Below are 23,577 nucleotides of genomic sequence, written 5' to 3' on the forward strand. Positions count from 1 at the left end.
AGAGAGCACTAGATTGATGTAGTAGATAATGGTTCAGCGATCATCCTAGCTTGGCTCCAATAAGTCAATGGTGTCAACACCTTCCTTGTAGGTGAGCCGAGCATCCAATGCATCTGCAATTGTTTCTAGAACAACAACACAAACAAAATGGTGCCCAAACTCATTGGGACCAAAGAGTTAGAAAACCAACAATACATAGGACAAACTCCACATAAATATGTGCATATTGATATGAAATTGAATTTCATGCACACTTTATCCAATTTATGACAAGGTGGAGTTTCCCGTATATATCAGATCAAGGAAAGAAAGCATGCAAAAGAAACTATATATATATATATATATATATATATATATATATATATACTCCCTCCGTTCCTAAATATAAGTCTTTTAAGAGATTTCACTAGGGGTCTACATACAGAGCAAAATGAGTGAATCTATACTCTAAAGTATGTCTATATACATCCGTATGTAGTCCACTAGTGAAACCTCTAGAAAGACTTATATTTAGGAACGGAGGGAGTAGTAAATATGCATGCTCAAGGCATTCAAAAATCAAATCAACACATAGTTGATAAGACACCAAAAGATAAGGTATCAAGTGAAACTAAAATACCAAACGAAAAATTATCACTTGAAGGATACCAATTAGAAGATACATCAAGGAATGATATCCATTGACATATGCCAGACAAAAGGAAACAAGATACCAATTGAAGGAAAACAAACACGAGATATCTAGTTTCCAAAAGAGAGCTAGGTTCCAAACAAACCAAACCCTATAAAAAATGTCATGATGGCACAAAGCATCATAAAGAGCAAGACTTGCCTCCCATCAACACACACTTGATGGGGATCAGAAGATTTTATGATCGACGTACAAAGAGCGTGTTCCAAAGAAAATAGGATAGCTCCCCCAAGGGATGTGCATATTATAGAATTTTTATTTGAATACAAAATGCACAAGATGGTATCATCACTTTCTCTATATCTATAGAAACACAAGACATGTTCAAACAAATCCACAAGAGGCAAGGAAGACAAACGATACATAAAATCCAATGTAAAGATGATTAACAATTTATACCACATGAAGGGAATAATAGTTGTCAAAGGACAAGAAGTATTTGGAAACAATTCCCATTGGTATATTGCAAAAATATCCAACATCATCTTTACTCCTAAAACGCAAGCAAATGACACTTGTAGAGTTAACATGCCACCTAGGAAGAAGATAATTTACAATATCAACACTAAGTGGCAATACCTCAAATATACACAATTTCTAGGCTTGTAATATGCACATAGCATATTACTCCCCCATAATGTGATAACCCAACATATATTAGCAAGTGGCAAATGAAAACCAACAAGAGATAATTAATGGAACATTTAGAATTTGAATTTCTCATGAGTAGGACATACCACATAAAGACTAGATAAACTTGTAATATCAATAATAAGTGGTATTACTCATGTATACACATTTATAGGATTGTGAGGTGCGCAAAGCACATCACTCCCCCACAATGGGATAATCCATTAATCCCTCAAAAGAGCCAACATAGATACAAAGAGGATGCAAAAAGGCTCAACGCAAGACTCACATATACATGATGTGCAAACCAATATACGCATTCTTGATTACTCAAGATAAGAAAGTTGGAAGCACAACATATAAAAACACATGCACGGTACAAAACACAACATGCAAAAAGGCAAGTAACTAACAATGTAAATAGTTTAACTACAAGTTGCTGTAAGGAGGCACATTGGATATAAGATAGAAACTCGATAATATAAATGACTTGGCTTGAGATAATATGGATGACGAAGACCCCTTAATTCTTCATTATGTATCCAAGTCTCCAATGTCCTCCATTATCACCTATTCATAAAGTTTGAGCTTGTTGGTCCCCAACCATGTTGGGTCCTAAGAGGTTAGTCACAATATACTTGGCTACCCAAATGGTTCTTTTCTTGACACCACTTTGAGTACCAACAAACTTGGCAAACACATTGCCAACCTTATCCTTCCCAAGAGAATAGATATCATCAATAATTATTGGGTTGGATAAATTACCTCTTGATGTCTACTACGCAACCTTCTCCTTGTAGACGTTGTTGGGCCTCTGACTGGCACTCTCTCACAATAGCTAGACGAATGCTGATTCTGTGACAACAAACCTTCCCCTGCAACGGCACCAGAAGAATGCTGCTAGCACTCCCCGGTAATGAAATTAGAAGAATGTTGTTGACGGCCCACCAGCGCGTGGGTTCGCAGCAGTTTTTGAGGGTAGAGTATTCGACCCAAATTTGTTGGTACGCCAGACAGGAGGTGAGAGAATACTCTCGAGTATTAGCAGCTGAATTTGTCTGATTCAACCGCACTTGAAAGATTAGTATCTGCAAGCAAAGTAGTAACAGCAAAGTAGTATTATAACAACGGTGTCAGAAACGATCTGTTGACATGGCAGACTATTTCTAACGATTGTATCAATGGCGCCAAGTTGCCTCGTTGACGAAAATTGTCGGTTCCCGTCAACGACCAGCGATCAAGATTGTAGCAGGTAGCAGCAGTGTAAAGAGTAATAGCAGTGGCAAGGAACAACAGTAGTGACAACAGTAGCAAGTAGCAACAGTAGCAAGTGATAGTAGTAGCAACAGAGCAACAGAGCAAGACAAGTAACAACAGCAGAGCAAGACAAGTAACAGCAGCAGCAACAGTAGTAACAGCAGCAGAGCAAGACAAGTAACAGCAGCAGCAGGACAAACTCGTAGGCAATGGGTCCATGTTTTGTTTGGATGATATTCATCATGCAACAGTTATAACACGGAGAGATATGTGGCTAGCTCCCGTTCGTCAATGTGATGTAGGCTTGCACTCCGTGTGTCGTCATACGTGCTTAGGGAAAAGAACTTGCATGACATCTATTGTCCATCCCTCCCGTGGTAGCGGGGTCCAAAAGGAAACTACGGGATATTAAGGTTCTCCTTTTAATAAAGAACCGGACCAACGCATTAGCACTTGGTGAACACATGAACTCCTCAAACTATGGTCATCACCGGGAGTGGTTCCGGTTATTGTCACTCCGGGGTTGCCGGATCAAAACATGTAGTAGGTAACTACAACTTGCAAGATCGGATCTAAAACACACATATATTGGTGACAACATAATAATTTCAGATCTGAAATCATGGCCCCCGGGCCCGAGTGACAAGCATTAAGCATGGCAAAGTAGTAGCAACATCAATCTCAGAACATAGTGGATACTAGGGATCAATCCCCATCAAAACTAACTCGATTACATGATAGATCTCATCCTACTCATCACCGCCCAGCGAGCCTACGAATAGATTACTCACGAACGACGAAGATCTTCATGGAATTGGAGAGGGAAGAAGGTTGATGATGAGGATGGCGACGATTTCCCCTCTCCGGAGCCCAAAACGGACTCCAGATCTGCCCTCCAGATGAAGAACAGGTTGTGGCGGCGCCTCCATATCGCAAACGTGATGAAATCTTCTCTTTTTATTTTTTCTGGGATGGAAGTGAACTTATAGTGCTGAGGTTGGGGGCGGCAGAGCCGTGTGGGCCCCACAAGCTTGCCCACCGCCACCAGGGGGTGGCGGAGGCAGGGCTTGTGGCCCACTGGCCCACCCCCTCAGGTGGATCTTGGTGCAGGTATTTTTCATATTTTCCAAAAATGTTCCCCGTAAATTTTCAGGACGTTTGGAGAACTTTGATTTCTGCATGAAAATAACACCAAGGCAATTCTGCTGAAAAAAGCGTCAGTCCTCGTTAGTTCCATTCAAATCATGCAAATTAGAGTCGAAAACAAGGGCAAAAGAGTTTGGAAAAGTAGATACGATAGAGACGTATCAACTCCCCCAAGCTTAAAACCTTGCTTGTCCTCAAGCAACTCAGTTGACAAACTGAGAGAGAAAGAAAAACTTTGACAAACTCTGTATGGTCTTGTTGTTGCAACTATGTCTAACTCATAACCAGAATTTCAGCAAGATCACAAGTTAACCACATAAGAAAGTGACACAAAGGTCTCACAGTAAACTAATATCAATGGCATAATCAGCTAACGAGCAAATAATAATGAGTTTCAAATACCAACACTTCAATCAAAACAAGCATGAAGCAACATGAATAGGTGGTATCTCGCTAACTCTTTCTGAGACCGCAAAACATAAATGCAGAGCACTTTCAAAGATTAAGGGCTGACTAAACATTGTAATTCATAGCAATGAAGATCCAGTCATAGTCCTACTCAATATCAATCAAAAGCAAAGCATAAAAATGACAGAGGTGCTCTCTAGTTGGTGCTTATATAAGAGGAGGATGACTCGATAGGAAAATAAATAGACAGGCCCTTCGCAGAGGGAAGCATTGATTTGCAGAGGTGCCAGAGCTCAAGCTTTGAAAACAAAGATAATAATTTTGTGTGGCATGCTTTCATTGTCAATGCAATGACCAAGAGTTCTCAATATCTTCCATGCTACTCATGCTATAGGCGGTTCCCAAACAGAAAAGTAAAGTTTTAACTCCCCCACCACCAATCAATCACACTCCACGGCTAGTGAATCCTCGGGTACCGTCCATACTAACATCAATCCGGGGGGAGTCTTGTTTTACAGTTATGTTTTCGATTTAAGCGTGGAACTAGGCATTCCAATTACCGGCCCATTTCTCGTGAATGACAGTGAATAAACACATGTCGAGGATAACACTCCTAGCATGGAAGATACCAATAGCCCTCTGTCACCACATGAGCGGTTCGGGCATTTAAAACAAATTATTTCTTGAAGATTTAGAGAATGGCACATGCAAATTTACTTGGAACGGCAGGTAGATACCGCAAAATAGGTAGGTATGGTGGACTCTCATGGAAAAACTTTTGGGTTTATGGAAGTGGATGCACAAGCAGTATTCCGCTTAGTACAAGTGAAGGCTAGCAAAAGACTGGGAAGCGACCAACTAGAGAGCGACAACAGTCATCAAGATGCAATGAGTTTGACTAACATTGAATGCAAGCATGAACATGATATAAATCACCATGAACATGAACATCATAGAGGCTATGTTGATTTTGTTTCAACTACATGCATGAACATGTGCCAAGTCAAGCCACTTGAAATATTCAAAGGAGAATACCATCCTATCATACTACATCATAGTCATCCTAAAATCTATGTTGGCATTCAAGACAAACCATTATAAGCTCCTAGCTAAATAAGCATGGCATCAGAAACTATGATCTCTAAGTTGTCATTGCAAACATGGTTCTCTCACAACAAAGCTGAATCTGGGCCGACAAGCTAGTCATATTTACAAAAAAAAATAGATAGAGTTCATACCAACTTTTCAGTCTCAGTCACTTCATCATATATCATCATTATTGCCTTTCATTTGCACGACCGAACGTTGTGATCAATAATAAGAGTGCTCGTGCATTAGACTAAGATGAATCTGCAGGCAAACACAAAGGAGAAGACAAAGTAATATGGCTCTTTGAAAGCTAAATAGGTATGCATGCAAGAACCACTAAACATTGTAACCAATATCTTCTACCTTGACCCAAAGAAAAAGAAAACTATTTACACGGGAAAGCTCCCAACAAGCAAAAGAAGAAAGAAAAATATTTTTGGGTTTTCTCAGAAGGACACAAAACAAGAAGACAAGAAAACAAAAATAAACTAGCATGGATAATACAGGGGCAAAGTGTAAACACCGGCTAACAAAGTGAAAGCATAAGCATGAATGTAAAGTCGGTGAGAACACGTACTCCCCCAAGCTTAGGCTTTTGGCCTAGCTTGGTCTACTCCCATGGTGGGAAATCACCAGCTCCAGGATACTCCGGAGCAGACTGTGGATGCCACTGCTGTGTGAGCTCCTCTGGCTCCCACTGATAAACTAGCGTCTGGTACTCGACTGGCGGCTCAGGCAGGGGCGCCCTTGGTTTGGGCAAAGCCCCAATATGCGTAGATGTCCGAGGGCATAATAGTGTACCTGCCTGCATGAAGATCGAACAAAGAAGGAGCAGGCAAAGTAATAGTCTCTCGAGTACCCTGACTAAATACCAGGTTATAAATCATCCGTCTACTAGCATCTCTATCCAGAAAATCATGGCGAACCATGCTGTCGTAATCCAGATATTTTTCGGGGAGAAGCATTTCTCCTTCCTCTCCCAGTCTAATGGGTATCTCAAAGTGTCTAGCAAGACGGGTAGCATAGATACCTCCATAGACGACAGCCTTGGAACGGTTGATGTTCAACCGCTGGGCCACTATAGCACCTAGGCTGTAAGTCTTATCGCTATAAAGACCTTCGCGCAAAACCGCAAGGTCTGGAGAACTAAGTGATCCAGCCTCCCCACGGCCAATCAAACATTTTCCCACAAATAATGAGAAGTATCGAAGCACAGGAAAATGTATGATAGCAATTCTAGCGCGAGACACTCCTCTCTCCTCTCCAACAGCAATAGAACCAATGAAATACTCCAAGTCCCGTGGACGAGGGTCACGGATATCCCCAACATAAGGTAATTTGCATACATTGCAAAAATCCCATAGTGTCATGCACTAGGGGATGTCGTATATCATGAACTCAACCATGGGAGGATTCTTCCTCGAATAAAAGTTGAAGCTTTGAACGAAAATATTGGTGAGGAGGAGGTATTGTGAGCACTTATCTTCAACGAACGCAGTAAGACCTGCGTTCTCCACCAAGTAATAAAAGTCTTCATAAAGCCAAGTGGCGCGCAGAAATTCATCACTTGGCCACTCGCACACTCGAACTTCTGTGACTTGAGGGACTACGTGATTGGGGTGGTTCTTCTCATCCTCCTTGGGGTTACGGCTTGAAGAGCCTCTCAAGAACCTCTTCATCTTTTCCTTTCTCTGGCTCAAGGAGTAATTTCCCCAAAATGATTCGGAGAATGGTGCTTTGAGCAAGGAGATCGAAAATCACAGCCAAATGAGCAAGAACACGGGTTTGAGCTGCGAAACAATTTTTTTCTGGAGGTGGAAGAAGAGGCTGGGAGCTGGAATGAGTGGAGGGGGTCCCTGTGGGCCCCACAAGCTTGCCCTCCGCCACCAGGGGGGTGGCGGTGGTAGGGCTTGTGGCCCACTAGTCTGGCTCCCAGGCCAGCTCTCAGGCCCAAATTTTTTCATATATTCCAGAAAAAAATCATACTAAATTTTCTGGACCATCGGAGAACTTCTATTTTCGAGGTATTTTTCTCCGGGGCGCTAAAACAGAAAACAGGAAAAACTAAACTAATTCCATCATTTTTCTTCTAAGCAAAAGAAAATGAATTCTCAAAACAGAGGTATGTGACTCTTTGATTCATCCATTTCATGGTCATCAAAAGAAATCCGTCAATAGGATTGATCAAGTCCTCATGACAAAACCTTCTCGAATCTCAAGAGAGAACGGAGAATTTCCGAATAGTCACTAAGTCACCTCAATGGGGATATGTATCTCCCCAACAAGCAAATCATACTTCATCTTGACACGAGGAATAGGGCATTCAAAGCTCCGAATAAGAATCGATGAAGTCTTTTCGATAGCATTGATGCAATGTACTTGATATCGTTTGTTCGGAAAGTGCACTGTGTGTTCATTACCGTTGACATGGAAAGTGACAATGCCTTTGTTGCAATCTATAAAAGCCCCTGCAGTGTTTAAAAAGGGTCTTCCGAGGATGACAGCCATGGCATCGTCCTCAGGAATATCCAAGATAACAAAGTCTGTTAAGATAGTGGTGTTAGCAACCACAACACGCACATCCTCGCAAATGCCGATAGGGAAAGTAGTTGATTTGTCGGCCATTTGGAGAGAAATTTCAGTGGGTGTCAACTTATCCAATTCAAGTCTACGATAAAGAGAGAGCGGCATAACACTAACACCGGCTCCAAGGTCACATAAGGTAGTTCTTACATAGTTTCCTTTAATGGAGCAAGGTATAGTGGGCACTCCGGGATCACCAAGTTTCTTAGGAGTTCCACCTTTGAAAGTGTAGTTGGCAAGCATGGTGGAGATCTCAAGATCTGGTATCTTCCGTTTATTAGTCACGATATCTTTCATGTACTTGGCATACGGAGATATCTTGAGCATATCAGTTAACCGCATCTACAGAAAGATGGGTCTTATCATCTCAACGAAGCGCTCAAAATCCTCATCATTCTTTTTCTTGGATGGCTTAGGAGGAAAGGGCATAAATCTCTGAACCCATGGCTCCCTTTCTTTACCATGCTTCCTAGCAGTAAAGTCATTCTTATCGTATCTCTTAGGTTGTGGATTATCAGGATTAACCGTAGGTTCAATCTCCACATCCTCATCATTGCTAGGTTGAGCATCATTATAAACATCACTGTCCATTTTGTCACCAGGTTCATGTTCATCAACAGATTGTGATTCTGCATCAGACGTAGAAATATCATTAGGTTCTTCAGGTGTGACAGTGTTTGGTGAACTGGCATGTAGGTTTATATCATCCTTCTTCTTCTCCTTAGGATGACTGGGTGTATCAGCATTGATTCCTTGAGAATCTTGATCAATTCTCTTAGGATGACCTTCAGGATACAAAGGTTCCGGAGTCATTTTGCCTCCTCTAGTAATGACTCTGATAGAGTTGTCATTTAATTCATTGAGCAGGTCATTCTGAGCTTTAAGTACTTGTTCTACCTAAGTAGTAATCATAGAGGCATGTTTACTCAGAAGCTTCAGATCATTGACATTTCTGTCTACACAAGCACTTAAATGGCTAAGCATACGAGTACTTTGTTCCAAGTGTCTGGTAACATAATCATTGAAACTTTGTTGTTTGGCAACAAAGTTGTCAAATTCATCAAAGCATAAGCTAGCAGGTTTGTCAAAAGGAATATCACTCTCATCAAACCTACGCAGAGAATTCACTTCTACTACCTGTATCGGGTTATCGAGACCATGGATCTCTTCGATAGGTGGTAGATTTTTGACATCTTCAGATCTAATGCCTTTCTCTTGCATAGATTTCTTGGCTTCTTGCATATCTTTGGGACTGAGGAATAGAATACCTCTTTTCTTAGGAGTTGTCTTAGGAGGTGGTTCGGGAATAGTCCAAGCATTATCGTTGATCAAGATGTTATTCAGTAGGGTCTCAACTTGTTCTACAGTTTGTTCCCTAAAAACACAACCGACATAACTATCTAGGTGGTCTCTAGAGGCATCGGTAAGTCCGTTATAGAGGATATCAAGTATCTCGTTCTTCTTAAGAGGGTGATCAGGCAAAGCATTCTGTAGCTGGACGAGCCTCCCCCAAGCTTGTGGGAGTCTCTCTTCTTGGAGTTGAGCAAAGTTGTATATTTCCTGCAAGGCAGCTTGCTTCTTATGGGCAGGGAAATATTTCTCACAGAAGTAATAGACCATATCCTGGGGGCTACTGACACATCCAGGAGCAAGAGAGGTGAACCAGGCTTTAGCGTCATCCTTTAGAGAGAAAGGAAACAACTTAAGGATATAGTAGTGGCGGATCTTCTCCTCATTAGTGAAAAGGGTGGCTATATCGTGTAGTATGGCAAGATGGGCTACGACCGTCTCAGACTCATAACCGTGGAAAGGATCAGATTCAACTAGAGAGATTATCTCAGGGTCGACACAGAATTCATAATCCTTATCGGTGATAAAGATGGGTGAAGTGGCAAACTTCGGGTCGTATTTCATCCTAGCTTTTAGAGATTTTTCCTTCCACTTGAGAAGTAATTTCTCAGCGTCATAGGCATCCTTACACGCAAGAAAATCCTCAGCTATCTTTCCCTCCATAACGTAACCCTCAGGTATATCAGGCAATTCATATCTAGGAGAGCTAGATCTAACAGGAGCAAAAGCAGGTTCTATCTCAATAGTATCGGTAGTTTCAGAAGCATCACGAGCATTGGCAGTAATTCTAGAATAATGAGCATCAAGGAATACCCCTAGTGGAACATCAGGCAAAGTAGTATCTCTAGCAGTATCAAGCATATCATCATCAGGCAAAATAGCATCTCTAGCATCATCAGGAAAAGCAGTATCAGGCATAGCATCTCTAGCAATATCAGGCAAAGCAGTATCAGGCATAGTATCAAGCATAGCATCTCTAGCAGTAGCATCATAAGCATCATCAAGCACAGGAGACATATCAAGATTTCTAGCAGGAGGTGATGTCGCAAACTTACTCATAACTGAAGGTGAATCAAATGTAGAGCTAGATGGCAATTCCTTACCTCCCCTCGTAGTTGAGGGCAAGACTTTGGTTTTTGGATCCTTCAGATTCTTCATAGTGATCAGCAGATATAAATCCCAAGTGACTTAGAGAATATAGCAGTACCTCCCCGGAAACGGCGCCAAAAAAATGCTGACTGACACTCTCTGGCAATAGCTAGACGAATGCTGATTCTGTGACAACAAACCTTCCCCTGCAACGGCACCAGAAGAATGCTGCTAGCACTCCCCGGTAATGAAACTAGAAGAATGTTGTTGACGGCCCACCAGCGCGTGGGTTCGCAGCAGTTTTCGAGGGTAGAGTATTCGACCCAAATTTGTTGGTACGCCAGACAGGAGGTGAGAGAATACTCTCGAGTATTAGCAGCTGAATTTGTGTGATTCAACCGCACCTGAAAGATTAGTATGTGCAAGCAAAGTTGTAACAGGAAAGTAGTATGATAACAACGGTGTCAGAAACGATCTGTTGACACGACACACTATTTCTAACGATTGTATCAATGGTGCCAAGTTGCCTTGTTGACGGAAATTGTCGGTTCCCGTCAACGACCAGCGATCAAGATTGTAGCAGGTAGCAGCAGTGTAACGAGTAATAGCAGTGGCAAGGAACAACAGTAGTGACAGCAGTAGCAACAGTAGCAAGCGACAGTAGTAGCAACAGAGCAAGACAAGTAACAGCAGCGAGCAAGACAAGTAACAGCAGCAGCAACAGTAGTAACAGCAGCATAGGAAGACAAGTAACAACAGCAGTAGGACAAACTCGTAGGCAATGGGTCGGTGATTTGTTTGGATGATATTCATCATGCAACAGTTATAACATGGAGAGATATGTGGCTAGCTCACGTTCATCATTGTGATGTAGGTATGCACTCCCTGTGTCGTCATACATGCTTAGGGAAAATAACTTGCATGCCATCTATTGTCCATCCCTCCCGTGGCAGCGGGGTCCAAAAGGAAACTACGGGATATTAAGGTTCTCCTTTTAATAAAGAACCAGACCAACGCATTAGCACTTGGTGAACACATGAACTCCTCAAACTATGGTCATCACCAGGAGTGGTTCCGGTTATTGTCACTCCGGGGTTGCCGGATCATAACACATAGTAGGTAACTACAACTTGCAAGAACGGATCTAAAACACACATATATTGGTGACAACATAATAAATTCAGATCTGAAATCATGGCACTCGGGCCCTAGTGACAAGCATTAAGCATGGCAAAGTAGTAGCAACATCAATCTCAGAACATAGTGGATACTAGGGATCAATCCCCATCAAAACTAACTCGATTACATGATAGATCTCATTCTACTCATCACCGCCCAGCGAGCCTACGAATAGATTACTCACGAACGACGAAGAGCTTCATGGAATTGGAGAGGGAAGAAGGTTGATGATGATGCTGGCGACGATTTCCCCTCTCCGGAGCCCAAAACGGACTCCAGATCTGCCCTCCAGATGAAGAACAGGTTGTGGCGGCACCTCCATATCGCAAATGCGACGAAATCTTCTCTTTTTATTTTTTCTGGGACGAAAGTGAACTGATAGAGTTGAGGTTGGGGGCGGCAGAGCCGTGTGGGCCCCACAAGCTTTCCCACCGCCACCAGGGGGGTGGTGGAGGTAGGGCTTGTGGCCCACTGGCCCACCCCCTCAGGTGGATCTTGGCGCAGGTATTTTTCATATTTTCCAAAAATGTTCCCCGTAAATTTTCAGGACGTTTGGAGAACTTTGATTTCTGCACAAAAATAACACCAAGGCAATTCTGCTGAAAACAGCGTGAGTCGAGGTTAGTTCCATTCAAATCATGCAAATTAGAGTCCAAAACAAGGGAAAAAGAGTTTGGAGAAGTAGATACAATGGAGACTTATCAGCCTCCAATTTCAGAGGTTTGTAGGACAGTAGCAATTTTCCCTCAAATGGGTGACCTAAGGTTTATCAATCCGCGAGAGGCGTAGGATGAAGATGGTCTCTCTCAAGCAACCCTGCAACCAAATAACAAAGAGTTTCTTGTGTCCCCAACACACCCAATACAATGGTAAGTTGTATAGGTGCACTAGTTCGGCGAAGAGATGGTGATACAAGTCCAATATGGATGGTAGATATAGGTTTTTGTAATCTGAAATTACAAAAACAGCAAGGTAACTAGTAACAAAAGTGAGCACAGACGGTATTGCAATGCGTGGAAACAAGGCCTAGGGTTCATACTTTCACTAGTGAAGTTCTCTCAACAAAGATAAAATAATTGGATCATATAACTAGCCCTCAACATGCAACAAAGAGTCACTCCAAAGTCACTAATAGCGGGGAACAAACGAAGAGATTATTGTCGGGTACGAAACCACCACAAAGTTATTCTTTCTGATTGATCTATCATAGAGTTCGTACTAGAATAACGCCTTAAGATACACATCAACCAAGGCCCTAATGTCACCTAGATATTCCATTGTCACCTCAAGTATCCGTGGGCAAGATTATAAGATATGCATCACACAATCTTAGAATCATCTATTCAACCAACACATAGAACTTCAAAGAGTGCCCAAAGTTTCTACCGGAGAGTCAAAACGTGTGCCAACCCCTATGCATAGGTTCCCAATGTCACGAACCCGCAAGTTGATCACCAAAACATACATCGAGTACTCACATGAATCCACGTGTGCCAACCCATATGCATAGGTTCCCAATTGTCACAAACCCGCAAGTTGACCACAACAGATAGGCACGTGCAAGACATACATCAAGTGTTCTCAAAGACTCAATCCGATAAGATAACTTCAAAGGGGAAACTCAATTCATTACAAGAAGGGAGAGGGGGAAGAACATCATAAGATCCAACTATAGTAGCAAAGCCCACGGTACATCGAGATCAAGACATCTCAAGAACACGAGAGAGAGAGATCAAACACATAGCTACTAGTACATACCCTCAGCCCCAAGGGAGAACTACTCCCTCCTCGTCATGGAGATCGCCGGGATGATGATGATGGCCACCGGAGATGGATTCCCCCTCCGGCAGGGTGCTAGAACGGGTTCCAGATTGCTTTTTGGTGGCTAGATAGGCTTGCGGCGGCGGAACTCCCGATCTAGGTTTCTTTCTGGAGGTTTCTGTATTTATAAGACCAGATGGCGTTGATAACAAGCCAGGGGGACCCACGAGGAGGTCACATGCCCTTGGGGCGCGGCCAGGGGGTGGTGGCACCCCACAGGCTTGTGGCTTCCTCGGGACTCTTCTTCGGTATCTTTTTCTTCCGGTATTTTTGATATTTTCCAGAAAAAATCTTTTCGGGGATTTTCTTCCGTTTGGACTCTGTTTCAAATTCTCCTCTGAAAGGGGTCAAAAACATGGAAAAAACAGGAACTGGCACTTGGCACTGAGTTAGTAAGTTAATCCCAAAAAATATATAAAAGGCATGCAAAACATCCAAAGATTGACAAGATAATAGCATGAAACCATCAAAAATTGTAGATACGTTGGAGACGTATCAAGCATCCCCAAGCTTAACTCCTGCTCGTCCTCGAGTAGGGAAGTGATAAAGAATGAATTTTTGATGTGGAATGCTACCTAGCATAGTTTTCCTTTGCAACTTCTTTCACGTGGCATGAATGTTCAGATCCGTAAGATTCAAAACAATAGTTTGCTATTGACGTGAGAACAATAATACTTCAAGCAAACTAGCAAGGTAATCATGAACTTTCAAAATAACAAGGCCAATGAAAGTTATCCCTACAAAATCATATAGTCTGGCTATGCTCCATCATCCTCACACAACTAATGTAAATCATGCACAACCCCGGTATTGGCCAAGTAATTGTTTTCGCACTCTTACTTTCTCAAACTTTTTATAACTATCACGCAATACATGAGCGCGAGCCATGGATATAACACTATAGGTGGAATAGAGTGTGGTGGTGGTTGTGAGACAAAAAGGAGGAGATGGTCACATTGAGTCGGCGTATCAAAAGGCTATGGAGATGCCCATTAATAGATATCAATGTGAATGAGTAGGTATTGCCATACAAGAGATGCACTAGAGCTATAAGTATGTGAAAGCTCAAAAGTAGAACTAGTGGGTGTGCATCCAACTTGCTTGCTCACGAAGACCTAGGGCAAATTTGAGTAAGCCCATCATTGGAATATACAAGGCAAGTTATGTAATGAGATTCCAACTAGCATATGGTAGTGACAAAGCAAGAAGCTCTCAATCATGAAGAACATGGTGCTATCATGAAGCACAAGTGTGGAAAAAGATAGTAGCATTGTCCCTTCTCTCGTTTTCTCTTTTTTTCATTTGGGCTCTTAGGCCTCTCTTTTGTTTTGGGATCTTTGGCCTCTTTTTTTATTTCCTCACACGGGACAATGCTCTAATAATGATGATCATCACACTTTTATTTACTCACAGCTCAAAATGATGATGAGACTATAGGAAAATGCCTCCGGCAGTGTACCGGGATGTGCAACGGTCTAGCATGGCGTATGACGTTGAAACGTCTTGCTAGCTATCTTACGATCATGCAATGGAAATATGAGAGTGACCGCACAAGTCATGAGACGGAACGGTGGGAGTTGCATGACAATATATCTCGGAATGGCTATGAAAATGCCATAGTAGGTAGGTATGGTGGCTATTTTGAGGAAGGAATTTGGTGGGTTTGTGCACCAGCGAGAATTGCGTGGCACTAGAATCCACGTGTGTGAACCCATATGCTTAGGTTCCCAATTGTCACAAACCCGCAAGTTGATCACAACAGATAGGCACGTGCAAGACATACATCAAGTGTTCTCAAAGACTCAATCCAATAAGATAACTTTAAAGGGGAAACTCAATTCTTTACAAGAAGGGAGAGGGGGAAGAACATCATAAGATCCAACTATAGTAGGAAAGCCCACGGTACATCGAGATCAAGACATCTCAAGAACACGAGAGAGAGAGATTAAACACATAGCTACTGGTACATACCCTCAGCCCCAAGGGAGAACTACTCCCTCCTCATCATGAAGATGGCCACCGGAGATGGATTCCCCCCCCCGGCAGGGTGCCGGAACGGGCTCCAGATTGGTTTTTGGTGGCTACAGAGGCTTGCGGCGGCGGAACTCCCGATCTAGGTTTCTTTCTGGAGGTTTCCGTATTTATAAGACCAGACGGCGTTGAGAACAAGTCAGGGGGACCCACAAGGAGGTCACAAGCCCTTGGGGTGCGGCCAGGGGGGGGGGGGGTGCGGGCGCCCCACAGGCTTGTGGCTTCCTCGGGACTCTTCTCCGGTATCTTTTTCTTCCGGTATTTTTCATATTTTCCAGATTTTTTTTCCGGGGATTTTCTTGCGTTTGGACTCCGTTTCAAAATCTCCTCTGAAAGGGGTCGAAAACATGGAAAAAACAGGAACTGACACTTGGCACTGAGTTAATAAGTTAGTCCCAAAAAATATATAAAAGGCATGTAAAACATCCAAAGTTTGACAAGATAATAGCATGAAACCATGAAAAATTATACATACATTGGAGACGTATCACCTCTCGGGCAAGAAGAAGCGAAGTGACCCTTCTCACAACATAAGTAGAAATTCTACCATTTACTTTCTTCCCAATTGATCTCTCAACTTGAGGAGTGTTGGCTTGGGTCTTCTTCGGAAGAGGCCTTTCTTCAACTTTTAGTTGAGTATGTGTTTGAACTTGTGACCACTTCCTTTGTTGCTTGTGACTTCAGAGCTTCTTCTTTAATGGGCAAGATCTAACATGGTGCCCTTCAATTTTGCACTTGAAGCAAACAATCTTGGCCGAATTCTTGACTTGTTCTTGACCCTTCTTCTTGAAGATTTTGGACTTATTCTTCTTGTTGGAGTTGAATCCGAGTCCATCTTTGTCATTTGGGGAGTTTAGCCCACACAAGACATTGTTGAGTGTGGACATTCCTACATGACCCTTTTCCAAGTCTTTATTCAAATAAGTGACTTGGGCCTTGAGCTCTTTGATTTCCTCTACATGGTTAGTATCAATACAAGTACTAGAGGAAGTATAAGCTTCATTGTTAGAGCAATAAGGCATGGAAAGTAATTCATCACAAGATGTAGCAACATTATGAGTAGATGAATTACGACGAATAACACATGGTAATATAGCATTTTGACTAGAAGTAGTGCTAATGTCCACTTGAGGCTCACTTGATGTTACCATGGTAGTAATAGCCTCATGAGCTAATTTTAGCACAGTATGGGATACTAGAAGATCCTCATGAGAGCTTGTGAGCACTACATGACTTTATTGCACTTCCCCATAATTGCTAGATAGAAACTCAAGTTGAGCCCTTAGCTCAACATTCTACTTTAATATGGATGCTTCACAAGAAAGAGAGTTAGTAGCACAAGCATCATCATTAACAACAAGAGCAGAAGGCAACTTGGCAAGCTTTTTAGCATAAGAAGCTTCAAGTTGGGCATGAGACTCGGTGAGATCGATGAGCGAACTCTTAATAGCCCTTTTGCCATTTTCGAGGTGCTCATATTCATCAAGGAGTTTATCATGAGCAACTTCAAGCTTATCATTTTTAGTTCTAAAATCATTAGCCACCTCGAGGGTGTGACAACCCAAGACCGACTTTCCTATTTAAATACCCCAACCTACCTAATCTAGCCCTCTCTCCCTCGTTTCCCGTGCCAACCAAACCCTAGCCACCACTCCCACCTGCCTATCTCTCCTCTAGCCGTCGGGGCCCGCCCGAGCCCGCAACCGGCCCTCCCGGCCCGGATCCGCCGCCAGCTCGTGGGGAGGATCCCCCGAGCCAGCCCCTGCCCGAGCAGCAGCCTGAGCTGCCCCTTCGTCGCGCCGCCACCGTCCGGCCCGGAACTGGCGAGGTCCGGCTGGATCCAGTGCCTCCCAGCCTGTCGGTTGCCCCGCCGCCTCTCTGGCGCCGGCACCCCGCCGCCTCCACCTCGCCTGCGCGCCACCTAGTTCCCCGCTGCCGGTCAGCTCCTTCGCCGGATCGGGTCGCCGCCACTTGGATCCCCCCATTCCCGGTGCTCCCAGCTCGCGCCGCCTCTCGGCCTCCCTGCCGGCCGCCTGCCCTTGCTCCCCGCCACCGCCGGCTCCTGTCCAGATCAGGACGAGGAGCATGACGGGGTGCCTCAAGCGCTCGCCCCTGGGGCCAGGAGCCGGCCCACCAACGCCAGCGCCCCAGGCCCAGTGTGCCAGCCGGCCTGCATCCCCCGGCCCGACTCCTCTCCAGGCCATGCCATGCCCAAGGTGAGCCGCCGTTCTGCCCCGCTATCTTCTGCCCCGAGCGCGTTATAATATATTGCGCTCGCTGCTGTTTCGGCCGAGTTAGGATTTCTGCCCGAGTAGATATTTCTGTTATCCGGCGATTTATTAATTTCAGAAAAATGCTAGATATTAAAACACTCGTAGATTTTAAACCGTGTGTCAGATTGCGATGTATCATATATGTAACTTGTGTAGAATTTCACGTAGACTCATATTTTGCAACTTGCATGCATGTTTGAAGTGGTTTGAACCACCGTATACCTAGATTTGCGTGCTGTCCTAATAGGGAATTATCCCGTATTTATTTTTGCACGTGTCCGGTTTGTTCATGTACCATAGGTAAAATACTAATGTTATTAGGGACCTTTTTCCATGTATTTTAGAGTAGTTGTTTGCATTTTTGCATGTAGGTTCCGTCGTTAGTTTGTTATATCGTGTTTAGGTTATATTCTCGCATATACATGTGGCGTTATTTTTATTTTTCAACCCCTCATATTATATATGTTTTCAGGGTAGAAAAATCCATAGAATTTAACTGTGCATTTAGTTTTAGCTTTTGAGCAAGTCAGTGCGCGTGATATTTTGCCATGATGCCCTTTTGTTTATTTTGTGGGATTAATTTCGTGCATGATATGAATGAGTTGTCAACATGAGATATGCCCTTGGACATGTAGGCTAGCCCCTGTTAATTTTGGTTGCAATAGAAATCTATGTTTAGGTATTGTTTGCTTGCTCTCAATATGCTAGAAAATAGTGCTGATTTGGAGATGCTGAAATATTTCTAGGTCTGAGATATGTTATATTTTGTTGCTGTCTTTCCATGAGTTTATCTGGTGATCTGTAGCTCTTTTGAGGTTGGTGCAATGGAGTTAGTTGTAGCCCTTAAGATTATCTAGCATGCTGTGAGTTTCCATGCCATTTGGTGCCCTGTAGCATATAGTTTTGCTCCTGTCAATATTCCTTCAGATCGAAAACTGCACTGTCAAAACTGATATTTTCACTAAGTCTGAAACTGTGTGTGAGATGCCATTTTGTGAGTTCTTTTCCTAGTGATCCATGCTCCCATGCTAGATGTTAATAGTAGTATGTTGTAGTGCATCTTGACCACTATTCTCCTATGTCTTGTTTGAGCATTTTGGATTCATGTAGCTTATTGTTTTGGGATGTAGAAAATGCCATGTTGCTGTTTTTGGCAGATTGCAGTGATTTCTTGTTTAGTTCGTAGTTGTTGAATTGCTGCTCCGTTTTGATCGTGTCCTATATGAAACTTGCTTAGAATCTTGTGTAGTTTCATATTATATTGCTGCCTTCTTGGTTTGGGATGCTTGTGACTGTCATTGCATACATATTGCATTCATGCATCATATCTTGCGGTGATCGTATCTTTCGAACCGTAGCTCCGTTCGAGATGTTCTCTATGGGTAAATTGATTGGCATGACGCGTAGAATCACGTGAACCTATTTATTTTTCTGTTTTCACAAACATTTAAACATGTTAGTACAAATCTGATCAGAATTATAAATTAACGCATGAGGTCAGTTCGGAGATGCTATATGTCATTTCCGACCTCATTTAGAATGCCCAGATAGGTAGCTTAATTACGCTTCACCTCTTGCCATGTTTAACCACATTTAATATTATCGTGTAAATAATCGTGATATAACTAAATAATTCGTATGTGGAGTTTCGTCAATATGCAACTCGTTGCATATTGAACTTCACTTAATGTGTAGTGTTTGATTGTTGCGAATTGACATGCCAAGACTTGCATATATTAAACTGATCAGGCATCATGTGTGGATTGCATCTTGTCGTGGATGCGTCGTGGTGAATATATGTGTTGATGCTTGTTTCCGGTTTGCTTTGTCTCGATAGAGTTCCGCAAGTGTGTCGGAAAGTGAGGACCCGTTCGACTACGTCGATTCGTCTGCTTCACAGAGTCATTCTTCTTCCAAGAGGGTGTTGGAAATATGCCCTAGAGGCAGTAATAAAATAGTTATTATTATATTTCCTTGTTCATAATGATCGTTTATTATCCATGCTAGAATTGTATTGATTGGAAACTCAAATACATGTGTGGATACATAGACAACACACTGTCCCTAGTGAGCCTCTAGTTGACTAGTTCGTTGATCAAAGATGGTCAAGGTTTCCTGACCATAGGCAGGTGTTGTCACTTGATAACGGGATCACATCATTCGGAGAATCATGTGATGGACAAGACCCAAATTATATACGTAGCATATTGAACGTGTCATTTTATTGCTATTGTTTTTCGTGTCAAGTATTTGTTCCTATGACCATGAGATCATATAACTCACTGGCACCGGAGGAATACCTTGTGTGCATCAAACATCACAACATTGCTAGGTGACTATAAAGGTGTTCTACAGGTATCTCCGAAGGTGTCCGTTGAGTTAGTATGGATCAAGACTGGGATTTGTCACTCCGTGTGACGGAGAGGTATCTCGGGGCCCACTCGGTAATACAACATCACACACAAGCCTTGCAAGCAATGTGACTAAGTGTAAGTCACGGGATCTTGTATTACGGAACGAGTAAAGAGACTTGTCGGTAACGAGATTGAAATAGGTATGCGGATATCGATGATCAAATCTCGGGCAAGTAACATTCCAAAGGACAAAGGGAATGACATACGGGATTATATGAATCCTTGACACTGAGGTTCAACCGATAAGATCTTCGGAGAATATGTAGGATCCAATATGGGCATCTAGGTCCCGCTATTGGATATTAACCGAGGAGTACCTCGGGGCATGTCTACATAGTTGTCGAACTCGCAGGGTCTGCACACTTAAGGTTTGATTATGTTTCAATATAGTTGAGTTATAAGTGTTGGTAACCGAAAGTTGTTCGGAGTCCTGGATGAGATCCAGGATGTCACGAGGAGCTCCGGAATTGTGTGGAGGTAAAGATTAATATATAGGAAGTCCTGTTTTGGTCACTGGAAAGGTTTTGGGCTCATCGGTAGTGTACCGGGAGTGCCGGGAGGGGTGCCGGGGACCATCGGGAGGGGTGTCACGCCCCAAGGAGTCTCATGGGCTATGGGTAGAGATAAACCACACCTTAGTGGGCTGGACTAAGTTCCCACTAAAGCCCATAAGGTTTGAGAAGGAAAAACACAAGGTGGAATGAGTTTCCAAGTGGGAAGGTGGAATCCTACTCCAAGTAGGATTGGAGTAGGACTCCTCCACCTCCAATTTCGGCCAAACCTTGAGGTTTTGAGGCTGCCTCCTCCCCTACCTCCCTCCTATATATAGTGGTGATTTAGGAACGATTTGAGACAACTTTTTTCCACGTGCAACTCAGATCTAGACACCATCGTTCTTCCTCTAGATCGTATTTCTGCGGAGCTCGGGCGGAGCCTTGCAGGATTAGATCGTCACCACCACCGGAGTGCCGTTACGCTGCCGGAGAACTCCTCTACCTCTCTGCTCCCTCTTGCTGGATCAAGAAGGTGGAGATCCTCATTGAGCTGTACGTGTGCTGAACGCGGAGGTGCCGTCCGTTCGGCACTAGATCGGAACGGATCATGAGACGGATCACGAGACAGTTCGTGGGACGGATCGCGGGACGGATCGTGGGACGGATCGCGGGACGGTTCGTGGGACGGTCCATGGGGTGGTTCGAGGGACGTGAAGACGTTCCACTACATCAACCGCGTTTCTTAACACTTCCTGCTGTGTGATCTACAAGGGTACGTAGATCCAAATCTCCTCTCGTAGATGGACATCACCATGATAGGTCTTCGTGTGCGTAGGAATTTTTTTGTTTCCCATGCAACGTTCCCCAACAGTGGCATCATGAGCTAGGTTCATGCGTAGATGTTATCTCGAGTAGAACACAAAGGGTTTTGTGGATTGTGATGTTCGATTTGCTGCCCTCCTTAGTCTTTTCTCGATTCAGCGGTATTGTTGGATTGAAGCGGCCCAGACCGACATTAATCGTACACTTACGAAAGACTGGTTTCATCAATTGACATGCAACCTCGTTGCATAAAGATGACTGGCGGGTGTCGGTTTCTTCAACTTTAGTTGAATTGGTTTTGACCGAGGCAGTCCTTGGAGAGGTTAAATAGCAATTTGCACATCTCCATTGTGGTTTTTGCGTAAGTAAGATGCGATCATACTAAATACCCATAGCAGCCACGTAAAACATGCAACAACAAATTAGAGGACGTCTAACTTGTTTTTGCAGGGTATGCTTGTGATATGATATGGCCGATGACTTGATGTGATATATTGGATGTATGAGATGATCATGTTGTAATAGTTAATATCGACTTGTACGTCGATGGTACGGCAACTGGCAGGACCCATAGGGTTGTCTTTAAACTAACGTTTGTGTTTGCAGATGCGTTTACTATATTGCTAGGACGTAGCTTTAGTAGTAATAGCATAAGTAGCACGACAACCTCGATGGTGACACGTTGATGGAGATCATGATGATGGAGATCATGGTGTGGCGCCGGTGACAAGAAGATCGGGTTGGTGCTTTTGTGATGGAGATCAAGAAGCACAAGATGATGGCCATATCCTGTCACTTATGAATTGCATATGATGTTAATCCTTTTATACACCTTATTTTGCTTAGAACGACGATAGCATTATGAGGTGATCTCTCGCTAAAATTTCAAGACAAAATTGTGTTCTCCCCGACTGTGCACCGTTGCGACAGTTCTTCGTTTCGAGACACCACGTGATGATCGGGTGTGATAGACTCAACATTCACATACAACGGGTGCAAAACAGTTGCACACGCGGAACAGTCGGGTTAAACTTGACGAGCCTAGCATGTGCAGACATGGCCTCGGAACACAAGAGACCGAAAGGTCGAGCATGAATCGTATAGTTGATATGATTAGCATAGAGATGCTTACCACTGAAACTTTTCTCAACTCCTTTGATGATCGGACTTGAGTTAGTGGATTTGGATCATGTACCACTCAAATGATTAGAGAGATGTACTTTTTGAGTGGGAGTTTATTAAGTAATTTGATTAGTTAAACTCTAATTATCATGAACATAGTCAAAAGGTCTTTGCGAATTATGATGTAGCTTGCGCTATATCTCTACTATTTTTATATGATCCTAGAGAAAATTTAGTTGAAAGTTGATAGTAGCAACTTTACGGACTAAGTCCATAAAACTGAGGATTGTCCTCATTGCTGCGTAGAAGGCTTATGTCCTTAATGCACCACTCGGTGTGCTGCTCCTCGAGCATCATTTGTGGATGTTGCGAACATCTGACATACACGTTTTGATGACTATGTGATAGTTCAGTGCGTGATACTTAATGGCTTAGAAGCAATGTGCCAAAGACGTTTTGAAACATCGGGGAACATAAGAGATGTTCTAGGAGATGAAATTGAGATTTCATGCTCGTGCCCTTGTTGAGAAGTGTGAGACCTCCAACAAGATTCTTTGTCTACAAAGTAGAGGAGAAAAACTCAAATTATTGAGCATGTTCTCAGATTGTCTGAGTACAACAATCACTTGAATCAAGTGGGAGTTAATCTTCCAGATAAGATAGTGATGGTTCTCCAAAGTCACTGCCACCAAGCTGCTAGAGCTTCGTGATGAACTATAAAAATATCAAAGATAGATATGATGATCCTTGAGCGATTCGCAATGTTTGACACTACAAGAGTAGAAATCAAGAAGGAGCATCAATTGTTGATGGTTAGTAAAACCACTAGTTTCAAGAAAGGAAAGGGCTAGAAGGGATACTTCATGAAACGGCAAACCAGTTGCTGCTCTAATGAAGAAATCCAGGATTGAACCCAAACCCGAGACTAAGTGCTTCTTTTATGAGGGGAACAGTCACTGAGGCGGAGCTACCCTAGATGCTTGGTAGATAAGAAGGCTGGCAAAGTCGACAGAAGTATATTTGATATACATGATATTGATGTGTACTTTACTAGTACTCCTAGTAGCACGAGGGTATTGGATACCGGTTCGGTTGCTAAGTGATTAGTAACTCGAAATAAAAGCTACGGTATAAATGGAGACTAGCTAAAGGCGAGGTGACGATAAGTGTTGGAAGTG

Source organism: Hordeum vulgare, chromosome 5H, assembly GCF_904849725.1.
Source record: "Hordeum vulgare subsp. vulgare chromosome 5H, MorexV3_pseudomolecules_assembly, whole genome shotgun sequence".
NCBI classification, from domain to species: Eukaryota; Viridiplantae; Streptophyta; class Magnoliopsida; order Poales; family Poaceae; genus Hordeum; species Hordeum vulgare.